At 32.3% G+C, this 21,012-nt stretch overlaps 2 long non-coding RNA genes across 11 annotated transcripts in view; one reads left to right on the forward strand and one right to left on the reverse strand.

Annotated features, from left to right (window-relative positions):
- Positions 1–21,012, forward strand: part of LOC140638066 (uncharacterized) — a 79,020-nt gene that overhangs the window by 46,693 nt on the left and 11,315 nt on the right. Inside the window, exon 3 of one of the 4 annotated variants that reach the window (XR_012035242.1) lies at positions 6,036–6,129. The exons of the other annotated variants lie outside the window; for them this stretch is intronic. This is a non-coding gene — a long non-coding RNA (uncharacterized lncRNA). The remainder of the gene's footprint in view (positions 1–6,035; positions 6,130–21,012) is intronic. 4 annotated transcript variants of the gene reach the window in all.
- Positions 1–21,012, reverse strand: part of LOC140638068 (uncharacterized) — a 56,403-nt gene that overhangs the window by 31,467 nt on the left and 3,924 nt on the right. For 6 of the 7 annotated variants that reach the window (XR_012035249.1, XR_012035248.1, XR_012035251.1 and 3 more), the window contains exons 3-4: positions 20,817–20,969; positions 19,325–19,489 (exon numbers count right to left, since the gene is read on the reverse strand). This is a non-coding gene — a long non-coding RNA (uncharacterized lncRNA). The remainder of the gene's footprint in view (positions 1–19,324; positions 19,490–20,816; positions 20,970–21,012) is intronic. The other variant, XR_012035252.1, reaches the window with a different exon arrangement.

Here is a 21,012-nt window from a genome sequence, read left to right on the forward strand (position 1 = left end):
ATGCCATATGCCCCCAAATACACTCTATTGTCAGTACTTTATCCAGTCAGTTCTCTTTTAGAGAGATTTTAAACTGAGAAAAATATATGTATCACATATTTATCAGTTCCAGTATTATTCACTACATTTAGAACCAAAATTCTGGTATCATTTTTCTTCTACTAACATCTTCAATGTTTTATAGTGTTGATTTGCTAGTGATAAATTCTGTCAGTGTTTGATTATCTGAAAAGGTCTTTATTTCTCCTTCCTAAAAAATATTGACTTATAAATGGTATAAAATAATCTGCACATAAGTACATAGTTTGATGGGTATTGACATATATATACAATCTAGATAATGGATTTTGCATCAACCCCAAATTTTCTCAAATTCTTCCCTTCTGCCTCTTACCACCCACTCTGATCACTGGCAACCACTGAGATGCCTTCAGTTGCTGTAGATTAGTTTGCATTTCCTACGATTTTATATAAATAGAATCTTACAGTACGTACTCGATTTGTCTGGCACCTTCAACTAAGCATAATCATTTTGAGAATCATCCATTTGGTTGCATACAAGAATAGTTCATTCTTTTTAATTGCTGAATATTTCATTCCATCAGGGAGAGCAAGGAATAAATGATGGAGTCGGCATGTGTTTAACGTTTAGAAACTGTCAAATTATTTACCACTTTCCCAGAAGGCTATGAGACTTTCAGTTTCCCCACCATCTTGGCAGCACTTGACATTGTTAGTCTTTTTAGTTTTAGACCTAATAGGTTTGCAGTGATATCTCACTAGAGTTTTACTTTCCTTTACAGCTAATAATATGGAATATCTTTTAGTGTTATTTGTCGTCCATATATTTTCTTTGAGTGTTAATTTTAAAAAAAATTAATTGGCTTTTATGCTATTTATTGAGTTTTGGGTTCTGTATATGGTTCTGTATGTTTTGTTCTTTAATGTGACTAGAATATATTTTCTCCAAGTCTGTGCCTTCTCTTTTCATTCTCTTACCAGTGTCTTTTAAAGTAGAAATTCTTAACTCAGATGGATTTCAGTGTATTGATTTTGTCTTTTATGAGTTATGCTTTGGTGCTGCATCTAAGAAATCTTTGCCTAACCAAGTTTACAAAGACTTTCTCAAATGTTTTCTAGAATTTTTTGGTTTTATATTTAAATATATTATCCATTTGATGTAATTTATGTAAATGTGAAATATAGGTACAAGTTCATTTATTTTTGCATATACATTTCTAAAATTCAGAAACTAAAACTTATGAAAAGACAATTGTTTTTCCACTGATCTGCCTTTGTACCTTTGTTAAAAATCAAATGACTGTATATTTGTACATCTGTTTCTGTACCTCTTTATTACATTACATTTATCTCTTTGATACATATACTACATTGCCATGGTTGCTGTACTTAGAATATGGGTAATCTTTCCACTTTTTCTTCTTTTAAGAAAAAAAATTCTATTCTAGGTCCTTTGAATTTAGAAATAACTTGTTTATTTCTACCCAAAAAGAAAAGTCTCCTGAGATTTTGATCTGAATTCGAATGTATCTAGGAATAATTGATAGCTTAAAAAATGTTGAGTTTTCTGATCTATAAATATATCTCTCTATTTAAATAGATATTTTAGGAATTCCACATATTTTGTAGTTTTTAGTGTATAAAACTTGCACAGTTCAATTTCTCCCAAAATATTCTATATATCTGATGCTACTGTTCAGTATACCTTTTTTTTTATATTTCAATTTCTGATGACTGTTGATAGGATATAGAAATATCATATAATCTGTATAGTCATTTTTATTCTACTGCTATGCTAATCTCTTATTTGTTCCAATAGCTTTTTGTAACGAACCAAATGATGTTTTACATAGATGATCTTCCATCCATGAGTGAAAGACAGTCTACTTCTTTCTCAATGTGAAGATCTCTGATTTCTTTATTTGTCCTATTCCTCTAGCTAGAAATTTTAGTTTAATATTGATTAGGGGTTGTGACAGTGGATACCTTAATTTTTTTTTCCTGGTCTTGGGGCAATTTCTGTTCTTGCAGTCAAATATGATTTTAACTGTAGTTATTCCAAAGGAGCCTTTTAGCTAGTTGAAGAAATTTCTTTGTAATTCTAGTTTATTGAGTTTTTTTTTTTTTTTAATCAGGAAGGAGTAGATGCCAGTTATTGTTAAAGTCTATTTCTATATGCACTGAGATGATTTTCTGTTTGTTAATATAATGAATTCCATTGATTTATTTTTTAATATTAAGCCAACCTTCTGCTCATGGATCAAACCAAATAGTTCATGATATTTGAGCCTTTGTATATATTTTTAAATTTAATTTTATTAAAATATAGTTTAGAATATTTGCACTGATGGTCCATGTGGGATATTTCCGATTTTTTTTCTTGCAATCTCATTGTCTGTTTTGTACCATTATAATTCTGGCCTCACAAAGTTAGTTGTAAAGTCTTCCTCTGCCTTCTAACTTAGTTTCTTGAAGGGTTTTGTGTAAAATCTGTATGATTTTTTTCCAAATAATGAATATAATTCACCAATAAAGCTGATTGTGCTTGTAGTTTTCTTTGTTGAATGATTTTTACTTATAAATTTGATTTTTTGATAGATACAGGGCTATTCAAGTAATCTGTTTTTCATCAGTGAGCTATTCAATTTGTATGTTTCAAGATATCTATTGTTTTCTAAAGTGTTCAGTATATTTGCATAAAGTAGTTTTCAAAATACTTATCTTTTAAAAATATGTATAGTGATGGTATCTCTCTCTCTTTTCTGATATGAATAATTTATGTTTTCCCTCTATTCATGATCACTCTGGCTAAAGACATTATTTTTATCAATATTCTCAAATAAGTAGCATTTGCTTTTAGTAACTTTATTTTTTATTTTATTAATTTTTACTCTGATCTTTAGTATTTTATTTTTCTCTCAATGTGGTTTTATTTATAGTCTTTTGTTTTTATAATTTCTTAAAGTAGAAACTGATATGGATTTTTGTCCTTTGTTCCCTTCTAATGTATGTATTTGATGCTGTATATTTTCTATAAACACTGCTTCAGCTGTACCCCTTGAATTTGGCATTTTGTTTTTATTTCCATTCAGTTAAAATTACTTTGCTTCTTTTTTTTTTTTTAATTTTAAGTTTGTCATTGACCCATGGTTAATTGGTGTATGTTATTTCAATTGCAAATATGTGGCAGACAGTTCAGAAATCTTTCAATTGTTTATTTCAAATTTAACTCCAGTTTGGTTGGATAAAATACCTTTTATGATTTTCATTTTTATCTATGTTTCATTTTATCTATCTCTCTTTTTAAAAAGTATTTATCACACAACCTTTATCATCTCAACCATTTTTAATTGTACTGTTCAGTAGTGTTAAGTACATTCACACTATAGTGCAGCCAATGTCTAGAACTTTTCATCCCACAGAACTGGAACTCTATACCATTAAGCAGTAATACCATATCCTCCTTCCAGCCTTTGGTAACTGCTATTCTATTTTCTGTCTTTATGAATTTGATTACTCTAGGTGCCTCATATAAATGAAACTATGCAGTATTTGTCTTTCTGTGACTGACTGGTTTACTTACCTTAGTATAGTGTCCTCAGGTTTCATCAATGTTCTTGAATATCATATACTTCTCTACCTTTATAAAGGCTGCATAGCATTCCATTTTATGTATATACCACATTTTGTTTATCCATTCATCCATAGATGAACACTGGGGTTCCTTCTATTTCACAGCTATTTTGAATAATGGTACTTTGAATGTGGGTATACAAATATGTCTTTATGACCCTTGATACCAATTATTTTCATTTATATACCCAGAAGTGGAATTTCTGGATCATATGATAATTCTATACTTAATTTTTTGAGGAATTGCCATACTCTTTTCCGTAGAGTACTCTTTTCTTTGGGCTCTGCAAAATGATGAGGAAAGAAGGTGATTTCTTTCTTGCTGCATGTAGTTCTACATGAAGTATATGCCCCCAAATCAAGTTATCTTCCAACTTGAGAACAAAAAAAGTAAAAATGGCTGTACCATTTTACATTCACATCAGAAGTGTGCAAGTATGCTAGTTTCTCCACATTCTCACCAATATTTGTTTTGTTTTGTTTTCCTGTTTTTTTGAGAGTAGTCATCCTAATCAGTGTGAGGTGATCTCATGATTGGAGGTTTAAAAAAAATTTTTTTTTAAGATTTATTTATTTGAAAAAGAGAGAGAGAAAGAGTGTGAGCAAGTAGGGAAGGGCAGAGGGAGTGAATCTCAGGGAGACTCCCCACTGAGCACAGAGTCTGACATGGGGCTTGATCTCATGACCCCTGAGAGTAGGACCTGATCTAAAACCAAAAGTTGGACACTCTACCAACTGAGTCACCCAGATACCCTTTGATTTTCATTTTTATAGGAATTCTTTATATCTTTTGGTTATTAATCCCTTATCAAAAAAGTGAGTCGCTTGTGTTTTTCCCATTCCATAGATGGCTTTATTAATTGTACCCTTTGATGTACAAAATGTTTTAATTTTAGTGCAGTCCAGTTTATCTATTTTATTTAATTGCCTCTACTTTGGTATCATATTCACATAGTTACTGCAACATTCATGTTATGAAACTTTCTCCCTTGTTTTCTTCTAAGTTTCATAAGTTTGACTCTTATTTTTAGGTCTTTGCCCTATTTTGAATTATTTTTTGTGTGATATAAGAGAAGGGTCCAACTTAATTTTTTTGTGTAGAGATACCCAGTTTTTCCAACACCATTTGTTAGAAAGACTTCTCTCTCCATTGAATGCCCTTAGCACCTTTGTCAAAAAACATTTGATAACATATGCAAGAATTTACTTCTGGGTTTGCTATTTTTCCATTTGTCTGTATGTCTGTCTTAATGCCAGTACCACACAATTTTGATTACCATAGCTTTTTAATTAGTTTTGAAGTTAGGAAGTATGGCTCTTCCAATTATATTCTTCCTTTTCATGATTGTTTTGGCTGTTCAGGATTGCTTGAGACTCCATATGAATTTTAAGTTGGATTTTTTTTCTATTTTTATAAAAAAATTTTTGGGATTTTGATAAGAATTACATTAAATATATAGTTAACTTTGTGTAGTATTAACAGCTTAACGATATTAAGCCTTCTGATCTGTAAACATGAGGTGTGTTTCTCTTTAATTGTTTTTAATTCTTTTGTCAATTTTTTGTAACCTTCAGTTGTACAGATGTTTCACTTCCTTAATTAAGATTAATCCTAAGTATTTTATTCTTTGTGATGCTATTGTAAATGAAATTGTTTTCTTAATTTCCCTTTTGGATTGTTCATTGGAAACTTTTTTTCATAGTTGAGAATCTTTCTGGAAAGATATTCTAGGTACCCCTAAAAAGAAGTTGGAAATTTCATTTGCTGTATAAATGTTTTTCAGGTCAAAAAAAATGTTTTTCAGGTCATGTTGGTTAATAATTTTGTTGTTGTTTGTTTTTGTCTTCTATACCTACTGATTTTCTGTCAAATATCCCATCAATTATTGAGAGGGGAATATTAAACTACCCAGCAATATTTGGTGATTTACAGTGACATCAGTTTTTGTTTCATGTATTTTGAAGTTGTTATTAGGCACAACCATTTAGTGTTACCCTATCCCTGAATTAAATGACCCCTTTTTGTCCTTATGAAATCATCCACTAAAGAGAGTGATCTAAATGAAAATGACATTTGAATTAAAACAGTTGCTAACATTTCTGAGATAGAAATAGAAAAAAAAAAGATGAAGGAGGGGGGAAAGAAAAAGGAAGGAAATAAAGAGAAGAGAAAGAGAAGAAGGAGAAGAGGAAGAGGAAAAGGAGAAGGAAGAGGAAGACTAGGAGAAGAATGTAAAACAAATATAGATTTTACTCTAAATACAGTGCCAAGCCCAGAGAACAAAATAACTATTAGACCATGACTATGTTAGTCAAGTAAGAACTTTTCTGGCCTTTGATAAATTTCTTTTTTTTTTCTATTATTTTTTTGAACCCTGAAGAAATAAAAAACAAAGTTAGTATACAAGAATGAGAATATAGAAGAGCAAGGTTGGGAAAGGAAGACACCTACCATAACACCTTTTTCCACTGAAGGTATGTACCCTGCCAGAGACCAAATTGAGATAAGAGTAAAAGCTAAGCTTTATCTTAGCTTATAAATTTTAATTATTAATTTGGACTGGCATTAATTACTGACTTGATATAACTTTTATGACTGGAAATAATTATAAGAATTTATGTTACTAAAGTATGGACGGAAGCCACAGAACTTTCTCTGATTTGCCTGAAAAGTCAGAAATTGCACTGTGAAAGATAAAAAGATGGTAATTTCTGACTTTCTCTCATTATATTGCTTGTTTAACCTAACATTAACTTTATCATGATGTCTTTCCAATTTGTCTTTGGCTTTTTCCTAGGCTACCTTGATCTGACCTTCTTCTTATTAGATGCCAATTTGTTTAAATTCTACTAAGCTACTTTCTTCTCATCTTTTAAACACCTTAAATTGTCAATAAGATGACAGATTTTTAAATCAAGATGGGAAATGAAACTCAGAATCTATTCTTTACTGGCTTTTCTTGTAAAGCAATTAACAAGTATTTTGACTGAGGAGCTTCTTTACTTTGCAAAGAAAGCTATTACCAGGTTATTTATCAAAGAGTTTTGAAGAGACCTCAAAAAAGCATCCTTCTTACACATATTTTGCCTCCCTATTCTTCACTTGACAATAAAAAAACAATTGAGTTTAGCTATATAAACATTATGCTAATCACATTCATTTCTGCAAGCTGCTTAACATTGTGCCTAATTACCATGAAGCACAATAAGGATTAGTCATATTATTAAATATGCTAGATAATTTTGTTGTAAATTTTATTTGATTAAAACCCTAAATCCTGCTCATATGTGTTCAGACATCATAATATGTTGCTCAGGAAACATAGTCAGCTACTCACAACTTAGAAAAGAAAGCTCGTACTTTCCTTCTTTTTGTTGTTTTCTGTTATCTTGCCGCTCTGAAGTTCTCTTGATGGCTTACATGGTCTTTAATTCCAAGGTGGATAGCCCTAGCATGTTGAGGAAATGTATAGGGAACAGCTTATTGATAATCTTATCCTTTAGACTTTTCTCCTTCAATCTCTTTATAGGTGGTAGAGTTTCTCAGGCGATGTCATAGGTCCCCTTCTTTTATTCAGGGAGAGTGTAGACTCTCATTTTTATTCATGGTTTTAGGTTTCATCTATATGCAGAAGATTCTAAATATTTATCTTTTATCCAGACTGCTTCCCTCTTCTATTTCTCAACTCTGATTAATTCACATCTCCACTTTGAAGATTCAAAAGCATTTTCAAATTAATGTATCCAAAGCTCAGCTTGTGATATTCTACACAAAGCCCCCAACCCATAGTTGTCATTATCTCAGTAAGTGCTACCACTTGGTTCACTCATTAAATAAGTGTTAATTCAATGCCTGCTATATTAAAAAAAAAAAAGCACTGATTTAGCTCTACATAATAGCTTTAAAAAAGACAAAGCCCTTGCTTTCATGGTGCTTATGCCTCAGTATACACAAATGTTCAACGAATACAATTATGAGTCTCTTGAGAATTCTCTTTCTCTTTAACTTTGTAGATTTAACTTCCAACATAAATATCAAATTAGGTGAATATGACACTGAAGCAGAAGCAATAAAATCAGACCAACAGGAAAAGAGGATTAAAACACCTACAGACTAGGACATACTAGTATAGCTATATACTAGTATATATACAGACTAGTATATATACAGGGTATACAGACTAGGACCTACTTCAGCCACAACAAGTACTAAATGTATGGCCATGAGACTAATTACACATCACACTGGCTATTAAGTCTGAATGGACAAATAAAATGCCTTACCTGATAAAGATTTACTTGGAGACAAGATAGAGCTGATACTTTACATGGATGTCAGTTCCTACATTTTAAAGTGGCCAAAAGAAGGGAAAAATTGACACAACACATTTTGCCAGTAATATTTAACTGAAAATACTTGGAGTGCCATAGTGCAAAAAGCAGTCAAAAAGGGCATCAATGGCAGTTATCCAGTGAAAACATTCCATTTGTGCTGTGAAATTGTGGGCCATCTTAGCTAGCTATAACTATTTACTTCAAATAAAATACTGGAACAAACCTTGCTATTACAAAATCTTTGCCAGTAAAACAAACACTTTTCTTTAAAGCCTGTATTTGGGCTGTTGGTACCAAAAACCTTCACATTGGTTTAGGAAAGCATGTATGTTATTTGAAAGATGCACTTTAATGAAAATACTATTTATATGCACTTTTTATTTGTTTCCTACTTGTTTTAAGGCAATTACTATTGACATCATGATATTCAAAAATTCCTTAAATGTCTCTGAGTTTGAGTACTGGATATGCTCCCAGTGATATGTGTAATATTATAACAGATAACATAAGCACAAAAAAAAAAAAAAAAAAACATAAGCACAATTTTCTCTTCTACACAGGGGATAAACAATAACTTTGATTTTTGTAATAATAACAAGTGATGGTATATATGATAGCTCTTTGTAAACTATGTCACTCTCTACAATCCTAATATTATAATAAAACTATTTTTTGAGCAACTTCTACTCTAGTGATTTAATTCATTTAATAAAATAATTATTATTATTACTGAAAGATTGTTAAAATGTAAAGTTAAACACACACACGAATGCATATACACAAATATGTCATTACTTCATAGAGAGATCATCTCAAGGTCAATATTACAATGGTTGGAGAACTGCCATTGTAAAAAGAGTCCCCTTGAGACGTTTATATGCTTATTTATTTTCTAAAATATTACTCATTTCAGTATGCTTTGTTAACAATCATTTAACTGAACTCTCTAGATATATTAGTATATTATTCAAATAGTAAAGCTTTGTTCCAGACAAAATTAGTGACCTGAATGCTTTTGCTGCTCATTATAGTACATTTTTGCTAATTCCAAAATGATATAATCTTATATTAATATATCAAATCCATGACAGAGCTGTTTGATTTAAGAATTAATTTTTTTCATTATTGTGTAAGTATAAAATCTGATAGAAACTACAAAAAAGTTCCTAGAAATAATAAAGATATAAGATAAATATACAAAAATGTATGTCTATATACAAGCATTAAATGACCAGAAACTAAAATAAAAATAATTTAGGATAGTAAAAAAAAAATACTTACCGAGTCTTCTAAACCGGGAACATAGAAGAATGCCACCATTTATTTAGATCCTCTTTAAATTCTCTGATAAATGTTTTGCAGCTTTTTATGTACAGGTCTTGCATGTTTCTCATCAGATTAATCTCAACATATTTCATATTTGTAAATCCAACAAAAGCTGTGCAAGACCTGTATACTGAAAACTACAAAATATCATTGAAAATTTTTAAAAGATCTAAATAGATAGGGCTATAATGAGTTCAAATGTCCAAAGACTCAATATTGTCAAGATGTCACTTCTCTCCAAATTGATCAACAGATACAAGTCAATTCTAATAAAAATCCTGGTGGGAACTCCAAGACTTACTATAAAGCTACAGTAATCAAGTCAATGTGGTATTGGAGAAAGAGTAAACAAATAGATCAATAGAATAAGACAGAAGGTACAGGAATAGACACTCCATTAATATAGTCCAGTGATCTTTGATAAAGGAGCAAAGGCAATACAATGGATCAAAGAAAGTCTTTTCAACAAATTGTGCTGGAACAACTGGACATCCATATGCAAAGAATCTGAATCTAGACAGGCCTTATATGCTTGAAAAAATTTTATTCAAAATAGAACATAGACTTAAATGTAAAATACAAAATTATAAAACTCCTAGAAGATAACGAGAACCTAGATGATGCTGGGCTTGGCAGTAACTTTTTAACTACAACACCAAAAGGATAAAAGAAAAAATTGATAAGCTGGATTTTAGTAATATTTAAAATTTTGTTCTACATGAAAGACATTATCAAGTATATTAGAAGATGAATCAAAAACTGGGAAAAATTATTTGCAAAAGACACATCTGATGAAGGATTGTTAACCAAAATGTAGGGGGGAAATCTTAAAACTCAACAATGCAGTATCACCTCACACCTTCAAAATGGCTAAAATCAACAATACAAGAAACAACAGATGTTGACAAGGATGTGGAGGAAAAGGAACCCTCTTGCACTGTTGGTAGGAATGCAAACAGGTGCAGCCACTATAGAAAACAGTATGGAAGTTCCTCAAAAAATTAAAAATAAAACTACCTTATTACCTAGCAATCACACTACTGAGTATATACCCAAGGAATACAAATACACTAATTCAAAGGCATACATGCACCTCTGTATTTATAGCAGGATTATTTACAATAGCCAAGATATGGAAGTAGCCTAAGTGTCCATCCATAGATGAATGGATAAAGCAGAGGTGGTACATGTATGTGTTTGTGTGTATATCTATATATACACATATATAAATAATGGAATATTATTCAACCATAAAGAATGAAATTTTGCTATTTCCAATACCATGGTTGGAATTGGAGAGTATAAAGCTAAATGAAGTCAGTCTGAGAAAAACAAATACCATATGATTTCACATATGGAATTTAAGAAACAAAACAAATGAGCAAAGGAAAAAAGAAAAGAGAGAGACAACCAAGAAAGTGACTGTTACTATAGAAAACAAACTGATGGTTACCACAAGGGTGGTGGGATAGGTTAAATAGGTGATGAGGATTAAGGAGTGCATTTTCAATGAACACTGGGTGATATAAGAAATTTTTTTTATATATATATTTTATTTGGGTAGCCCGGGTGGCTCAGTGGTTTAGCGCCTGCCTTTAGCCCAGGGTATGATCCTGGAGTCCTGGGATCGAGTCCCATGTCAGGCTCCCTGTATGGAGCCTGCTTCTCCCTTGGCCTATGTCTCTGCCTCTCTCTCTCTCCCTGTGTCTTTCATGAATAAATAAATATTTTATTTACACACATAGAGAGGCAGAGACACACATAGAGAAGCAGAGACACAGGCCGAGGGAGAAACAGGCTCCCCACAGGGAGCCCGATGTGGGATTCAATCCCCAGACTCGAGATCACGCTCTGAGCCAAAGGCAGACACTTAACCACTAAGCCACTCAGGCATCCCTGATGTAAAGAATTGTTGAATCACTATATTGTACAACTGAAACTAATACAACACTATGTTAACTAATGGAATGAAAATTAAAAACTTAAAAAAATATATCTCAACAATAAAAAAAATAATAATAATTAATAATTGGGCCAAAGACCTTAACAGATACCTTGGCAAATATATAGAGATGGAAAATAAGCACATAAAAGACATTCCACATCGTAAAGTCATCATGAAAACAAATTACAAGATACTAGTACATACCTATTACAGAGTGGCCAAAATGCCTAACACTGGCACCATATGCTGGTGGGGATGTGGAGCAACAGGAAATCCCATTGATTCCTGGGAGGAATGCAAACTGGTGGAACCACTTTGGAAGGGAGTTTGTCAGTTTCTTACAAAACTGAATATGCTCTTACCATATGATCCAGAAATCATGCTTTATTTAGTATTTACTCCGAATTGTAGAGGAAACTTAAAACATGTTATTCAATGAAAGAAACCAATCAAAAAAGCTACAAATGGCATGAGTCCAACTATATGACATTCTAAAAAAGGCAAAACTGTGGAGACAAGAAAAAGATCAGTGGTTCCCAGGGGGGACGAGGAAGGAAGTGAGGGGTAAATAGGTAAAGCACAAAAGATTTTTAGGGCAGTGAAACTATTCTGTGTGATGTACAATGGAGGATACATACCATTATACATTTGTCAAAACTCATGGACTATATAATGTCAACAGCGAACCCTAATGTAAACTATGGAATTTGGGTGATATATGTCAACCTTAGTTCATCAGTTATTACAAACACTTCAGTCTGATGGGGCATGCTGATAACGTATGAGGCTGTGCATGTGTAGGGACAAATGGTAGACAGTAAATTTCTATACCTTCCTCTAAATTTTACTATGAAACTAAAACTGCTCTTATCGAAGTCTATTTTTAGAATTATTTTGGAAATGACAAATGGATTCTAAAATACATATGTCGATAAAAAGAACCTAAAATAGCTAAAACTACTTTTAAGATGAAGAACTAACACTACCTGAATTAGGAATTTATTTAAACACTTCCTGATTCCAAAATTTATTTAAACTTAACCAAGACAGTGTTACTGGCATAAAATAGACATATTGGATACTAGAACAAAGTGTACATAAATGGATAGACAAATTACAGACTACAAGAACGTTAATTATTTTCCCAAGCACATAGTATAGAATCATCATCATCATCATCATCATCATCATCCAGAATCAATTATTTATTTGCTTATTTCTTACGATATGCCTGACACTGTGCTAAATGTTTTACATTACTTATTTAATTAAATCATCTGAAAATCCTGTAAGAAAGGTATAATTTTCTTCATTTCACACATGAGTAAAGAGATTTGAGGGATTAGGTAAAATGTTTAGTTCAAAATCAAAGCATCTGAAAGTGAATGGGTGTCTAGTCTTTTCAATACCCACCACCTGACCAAATAAAACCCAGAATTATTGGCTCATGTAAGAATTATTGAATAAATAAATTGAACACAACAAGGGACAGACATTGGCTTTGGCACTCAACACATCAGCAAAAACAGACCTTGGTCAGTGATTGAACTGCAGCACCCTGACTAACCAGAGTGTATTATTTTATATAATTATTAATATATTAATAATATAATATAATATGATTAAAGAAGATTTGTGACTTTGACTTAGGCAAAGCATATTTAAAATATAACTTCAGAAGCACGATCCATAGAGGAGCAAACTGATTGGATTTTATCAAAATTTTAAATTTCTAGTTTCCATAGACACAATTAGAATGGGTTGGTATATTTTATTTATACCTGTGTTAATTTTCAGTTTCTTACTTACCCCTTCCTCCCTCACTCCTGGACTGAATACAGTCTCTCTTCTTCCTTTCTTTGCTTTTCCTTCTAGAAACTGGTACTGCCATGTCATTTAAGAGAAATTTTAATATCCTAAGTATCACTTACTTAGTACATCAACACATCACAGTAGTTAATGGGTTTTAAGCATATAGATATGTGAAGATACTGAAAAATAGAAAACACTAATTTGTGTGGGTTTTGTCCTCCTTCTCCTGTTTGGAAAGAGGAGAGATTTTGAAGATACAATTAAGATAAATACAGATGGTTCCCAATTTACGATGGTTTGACTTACAATTTTACAACTTTACAATGACGTGAGAGTGGTAAGCACTCAGTAAAAACCATACTTTGAATTTTGAATATTGATACTTTCCCAGGTTAGCTATATGTAGTGTAATACTCTTGTGATGCGGGCAGCAGCAGCTGTAGCTCCCAGTCAGCCATGAAATCACGAGGTAAACAACCGACACACTTGCAACCGTTCTGGACCCCCACAGCCATTCTGTTTCTCACTGTCAATACAGTATTCATTAAGTTGCGTGAGCTTTTCATCAGTTTATTATAAAATAGGCTTTATGTCAGATGTTTTTGCCCAGTTGTGGGCTAATGTAAAGGTTTTGAGCACATTTAAAGTAGGTTAGGCTATGATGTTCAGTATATTAGGTATATAAATGCACTTTTGACTTCTGATATTTCTCACTTATGATGAGTTTATTGGGACATAACCCCCTTGTAAGTCAAGGAAGATCTGTATAATTTCTTAGTAATTCTTATTATGGATATAATTATTTAGAAAATATGACTATGCCCAGATGGTTTGTATTTACTTCTCACTCCCCTCAGTGGTTCCCTGCTTTTCTGAATGTGTTAACACAATGTGAATTTCACTTTACTAATGGAATCAAATCTGAAGAAATAAGAAATAATGGCTCCTAATTATGCCAAAAGACCTTCCTGAATTAGCCCATCTTCCAAATAGCATCTAGTTTGGTTTCATATTTAGACTCTTAACAGTTTTAAATCATATCTATGGCAGTATGAATTGCATTACTTTTCTATATTCTGTAAAATATTGGCTGACTTCCCCAAGTGAAACTCTTTTTCTCTGTTTAGCAGAATCCAAGTAATTAAAATGCATTTTTTTCCTCAGTTTCATTTAATCTTTCTGAAGGTGTTTTTATCTGACTGAAAAGTAATGCTTTCAATTTTCTTACAGATTAAAATATCCTAGTAGAAATTTTTGCATTTGCTGAATAGGTTTTACATTTCCAGCTTTATATTTCTTTCTTTTTTTTTATTTAAACAGTTTCAGATGTAGTGTTCAATAATTTATCAGTTGCATATAACACCCAGTACTCATCACATCATGTGCCCGCCTTAGTGCCTATTACCCAATTACCCCATAACCTCTCCTTCCATTCCAGCAACCCGCAGTTTGTGTCCTAGAGTTAAGAGTCTCTCATGTGTTTTTTCCTCTCTGATGATTTCCCATTCCATTTTCTCTCACTTTCTCTATGATCCTCTGCACTGTTCCTTAGATTCCACGTATTAGTGAAACTATATGATAAATGTCTTTCTCCAACTGACTTATTTCACTCCAGCATTATACCCTCAGTTCTATACAGGTCACTGTAAATGGAAGTATCTATCCTTTCTGATGGCTGATATTCCATTGCAGTTTGGCTATTGTGGACATTGCTGCTATAAACATTGGGGTGCAGGTGCCCTTTCAGATCACTACAGTCATATCTTTGGGATAAAGTGGTAGTGCAAATACTGGATTGTAGGTTAGCTCTATTTTTAACTTCTTGAGGAACCCCTGTACCGTTGTCCAGAGTGGCTGTACCAGCTTGCATTCTCACCAACAGTGTAAGAGGGTTCCCCTTTTTCCACATCCTTGCCAGCAAATGTCATTTCCCGGCTTGTTAATTTTACCATTCTGAGTGGTGTGAGGTGGTATCTCATCGTGGTTTTGATTTGTATTTCCCTGATTCCAAGTGATGTGGAACATTTTTACCATGTATCTGTTGGGCATGTGTATGTCTTCTTTAGAGAAATGTGTTTTCATGTCTGCCCATTTCTTGATTGTTTTTTGGGTGTTGAGTTTGAAAAAGTTCTTTATAGATCTTGAATACTAGCTGTTTATTGATAAAGTCACTTGCAAAGATGTCCCATTCCATAGGTTGCCTTTTAGTTTTGTTGACTGTTTCCTTTGCTGTGGAGATTTATATTTATTTCATTGGGCCTTTGACTGATTCCCCAAATCAAAAAGAGTAAATTATTTGTCCTCATTTTGGAATATGTGGAGAAAAGAGGCTTGAATATCCACCTAGTCTTAGGTATTTCTTTTCTTAAACTTGGTCATGTTAAGTATCTTCCAAGTTATTGTGACAGGTGGAAAGTAACACAGCAATTACTGAAAACACTTCCAAAAGAAAAACCTTATGCTTCCTGAAGGGACTGTGTACTGTTCAAAACATCAAGTGACCAATTTGCTTATTACATACAAGAATCAATCTATCTGAAAACTAAAATAAACTCTTAGTATATATAAGAACAAAATGTATGAACAATTTGACGTGAAAAATATATTTACACATAAAAATAAGGAAACTTGTTCCACTCTCACCAGTAATCCATTTAAACCATATATTAGGTTAATGTCCCTTTTGCTAAATAATAATACTGGTAAGAATGTGGTGACACTACTATACTCTGTTACTGTTGGATCATACAGCCCTTCATTTATTTAAGACATTTAGTAAACAGGTATTGTGTGTTAGGACTTGATGACATAATTCTGATCACAGCAATTCACTGACATGTTACATTCCATTGGTACAATGTATATGTATTTATGTATATGTAAATATGTGTGTATGTGTTTACAAAGCTATGAGAACTTGGAAAATGTAAATGTGCATCATTGGTGATAGGTAAAACAAACTTTAGATGCCCACTCTTTTTTAAGTCCATAAAACAAATAAAATACACATAAGTGTTCTAAAATAGAAAAACACCAAGACAAAAGATATATATATCTTATTTCTGTGTATGACTAGTATGTGCATATACAGATATACATATATACATATTCTATTTACTTCTAAAATTATTTTTCTTCATATATAATCTCTATGTTACATATGTAGAGATAATAGACTCACAAATATGAGTGTGTTCATTTGGGTAGGAGAGTCATTGTATGGATGTATGATGAACTTTTATATAAATCCATAAGCCTAAGTGTGCACTCAAAACTGTAAAACTGTTAGGGATGGTTACATCCAGGGTGAGGATTCTGGGAAAGTGATGAGTAATAAAAGAGTTATTTTTAGTTTGCCCTATTTATTTTGGTTGAATGTTTTACAGAGAATATTTTCACATATATCTATGTAGTAAAAAAAAAAAAGAGAGAGAACCAGATTGGTATTATTCTTTAGAATATTAATTTTTGACTTAATAAACTAATATGTTATTAATGAAATAGATTATCTGTTCTTGCTTCAAATCTTTTTTTTTTTTGGCAGATTAGGAAGTATTTAGACTACTTTGCCAATTCTAGACTCAACCTCATTCTTACACCATATGTTGTTTGAAGGGGAAGTGCATGGTTGTAGGGAGGGGTTATGTCCCTATTTCTTCCTTGAAGAAGTCTTTGAAACACTTAAATTGTAAAAGTCTATCAATCATATTGTGGAGTGAGAGTCAAGGTATTGTCAGTTTTATAATTCAGTTACATTTGTTAAAGTGTATGTTTATTTCTCCAGTCTGTGTTCATCCCTGTACTAGGAGAAAGATATGCTTTATATAAGTCAGTGGTTCACAAACTTTGCACTTATCACTTACGGGGCTTCTGAAAACAGAGATTTCTGAGCCCCTCCCATGGTGGCTATGATAAGCCTTTTGAGGTTAGAATGGGTTAATGTGCATTGTTGTTAAAGCCTCAGATGATTCTGAAATTGCGATTTCAGGCACCATACTTCGATAGTCAATGAGACAAGGAAAAGAGAAGAAATTCCCCCAGACTTCATGGAATTTAGAATCTAATTGGGTTTTATTAAGCTTCTTATTGTTGCTATAACAAATTACTATAAAATTAGTTGCTTAAAATGACACAGATCTATTGCAGTTCTTGAGGTCAGAAGTATACAATGGTTTTCAGGACTGAATCTTTTGGGGACTCTAGGGGAGAATGTTTCCTTCCTTTTCCACTTTATAGACACCAGCTGCATTCTTTGACTTGTGACCCCATCTTCAAGGACAGTGTCTTCAAATCTCTCTCTTCTCTGCTTTGTCATCACATCTCCCTCTCTGACTTTGACATTCCTGACTTTCTCTGATAAGGAACACTGTGATTATGTTGGGCCTACCTAGATAATCCAGGATAATCTTCCTATCTCAAAGAGCCTCAGTTTTTGCTCTTGTAAAGTAGCATAGTTAGAGATTCTCAGGATTAGGATGTGGGCATGACAAGATTCTGAACCATAGAAAATCATATTTATAGGTATGTTGGTAAATTAGAAGTAGTGTTGAACAATAAGTAAAAACATATTTTGCCATGGAGTTCTGGCTTTCAGTAAACCAACCAATCAACCAACTGTACAACCTTGACTAAGTCAATAAATCTCTTTCAAACATTCATTCATTGTTTAAATAGTTGTTTCTGAAACACCTAATAGTTTTTACTACTATGTTTCTATAACTATAAGCTAGTTTTGATTTTTTAATGTCAATCATATGTAAAAATAAGTGCAGATTTAAAAAAATGCAAGTAGTCTAAATTTTAGGATTTATGTCTTTATATTTCAATACCCGTGTATCTTCTTTTGTGTTATAATTTCTGTGTGTACAATTATGCTATGTTTACTTGTAGAAAATATTGTTTTTCTTATAGTAGAAGTCTGGAACAAATGTATTTTATTTATTTTTTTATTTTTTATTTTTTTTTTAATTTTTAATTTATTTATGATAGTCACAGAGAGAGAGAGAGAGGCAGAGACATAGGCGGAGGGAGAAGCAGGCTCCATGCACCAGGAGCCCGATTTGGGACTCGATCCCAGGTCTCCAGGATGGCGCCTTGAGCCAAAGGCAGACAGACAGCCGCTGAGCCACCCAGGGATCCCCAGAATAAATGTATTTTAAATGTCATCTAACATATAATCAAGAATAAGACATTACAAGAATAAACTAGTTAGTTGTGATAATTGCATTCCTTTAGAGTCCTATGTCAGCAAGAGAGATGTGGGTTCTCTAACCTTTAAACAGAGATAAACAACATGATGAGAGCTTGTTGAGGGCATGGGGAAAACTGGGTGGTGATATAAATTGGTAGGTGGTTGAATAAGGAAACGTTCAGACTTTGTAAATTTTCCCTAGATGGTAATTTTTTTGTCAAAATTCAAATGGAAAGAGAATCCATCAAATAATCTAATTTAATATTGGTAATACCATTCACGAGCACAGGCAGGGTGGAATATTTCTTATGTAACAAAATTTGTTTTGCTTAATTTCTAAGGAAATGAAATGTCCCACACAACATTCAAAACAGTTAGTTTAAGCACACCTATTTGTTAATACAAAATATAAGGTTTTAGTGTTTTCTACTCAAATATGTGTAAATTTGGAATTGGCTGTACCAAGAAAATGGTGTTTTCAGTATATTTTGACATTTATTAAGCACCACTAGAGGGCAGGATTATTTCTCAGTTTTACTTAAATTGATGCGGTAACTATGAGATTAACAAACTAATGGCGTCATACTTATATTTTCTCAAGCAATTTCTATATGATGGAAGTTTCAGATTAACTTCATTCTAATATTTTCTTGAGCTGTCCTTTAAAATAATCTCAAATTCCATCCTACTTCACAAATTATTTTACACGTTTAAAAGAAGACATTCATAGTTTAGAGACAGAACATGCTGTTTTGAATTTAAACCATTCCTGGTTAATTTAAATATAAAGGAAGATGATTTTTGTTTTTGGTTTTGTTTTTCAGTCCAGAAGAACATGAAGGAAAAAAAATAGTGGAATCATAATATATTGTGAAAAGTTTAGCTTAAAGTCAACAATTAATTAAACATGTCTTTATTGCAGGCCATTTTGTTAGACTGTAAGCACAGAAATATCTCATGTTTTTTTTTTTTTTTTTTAGGTATATCTTCTTTTGGAAACCAGTCTTTATTCCTTTTTATAGAAATGAATCAGAGTACATTCTGTATGCTTTTGTACTTACCTCTATTTCAGATAAAACATTGAGTTATGGTCACCCTCTGACTATACTCCCTCACAAGACTTGTGAGCTCCTTGGGCACAGATCCAAGATTTTGTTGACATTATAACCCAGTATGCCAAGTGGGAATTGCCAGAAAGCAGATAGATACTCAATAGAAATTTGTGGCTTTATTATAATAATGGTATGGAAAAATCAATGAAAAATTAATTATTTACTATGGTAATATCTATACCGTATATTATTTTATTCAATTTCACATCAATATAGTATTGATTTTAAAATGACATATGGAGAAGAGTGAACCAACAACTTAGTTCTCAGGGATGTGCAATTCAGCAGTCATGTTTTAGGAAACTAATATATTTCTTGTATTATGTCCAGTGCTGAGCATAAAAATACCAAAGGACTAGTCTAAGCCCTTAAAAGACCAGTACAGATAAAAGTACATAAAACAAATAGCTTTAATCCTTAAAATTAAGGTTAAACATTTTGGTCAATTTGTAACAGGTCTGCAGGCCAGCTAAGGAAAAAATATGTTCACCATTTGGATTATGCGATGGCACAGCATTGGGGAACAAAGGTTCTGCCAAATGACTGTAACATAGTAAGGTCAAACTGTATCATGAAATAATGTCAAAATATTATATGAAAATAATGGGTGAACCACTCAAACAGGTGTGCTCTTGGGCAAATGATAGCTTTTAAGAAGTGCTGCTTCATTGGCCTGTGAGCCCTAGGCTCAAAGCCTCGAGTGCAAAAAGCCACAAAAGTGTACCAGAGTAAAAAACACTACCCAGCAGTACCAGACAGTAATTCAGGAGATTTTGAGCATATCTGTTGTTTTCTAAATTATCTGTATTTATTCACTCACGTGTTCCTTTTACTGCATATTTATATAGTGTGTATTATATAGTCAGAAAAAAAACATATACAGACACAGACACATTCACACATTCACCCACACAAACATACCCACATGGGAACAGCTACAAACACTATAACTATATGAGATTATGTGATTATGTGATTATTTGATTTTTCTTTGTAAACATTTGATGAAAACTTAAGCCAGATGTGACATATATGAAATATGACATACACATATATAGTCTCTATTACAGCCTGATTCAAAATTTCCTTCTCTTAATTTGTTTTCTGTCATTTGCTGGAAATTACATATCTGTGATACTCAGTTTTACAAATTCTTCCCTATTATTTGGATATATTCTTGCACCAAAGCTGTGTCTGCTTTTAATTGTTTAAGTATATTTTTAAGGTACAGAGTTTTCAACACTGTATTTTCTTTTTCCTGCCAAATAGTTCTGTTTATGTTTAGTCTTAAGTTGATTTATAAAAATTTGGGAAAATTAATGTGAACACATATTTGAAGTGGTAGTCCATGAAGATTACTCTATACAGGAAAGGAAGTGAAAATTAATAGAGCTAAATGGATTGGAGGAAAAAATAAAAAAGTGGCTTAACAATGGAGAACCTTCTTATTAAAGGAGTAGGCCCATCCACGTCAAAGCAAATGGTGAGTGTTGGTCTTTTCTGATGGCTGAGTAATATTCCATTTTATATATAGACCACATCTCCTTTATCCATTCATCTGTCGAAGGACATCATGGCTCCTTCCACAGTTTGGCTAGCAAATTGAATTTAAACAAAATAAAGTAAGAAGGAAAAAA

The sequence above is a fragment of the Canis lupus genome, chromosome 8 (genome assembly GCF_048164855.1).
Source record: "Canis lupus baileyi chromosome 8, mCanLup2.hap1, whole genome shotgun sequence".
NCBI classification, from domain to species: domain Eukaryota; kingdom Metazoa; phylum Chordata; class Mammalia; order Carnivora; family Canidae; genus Canis; species Canis lupus.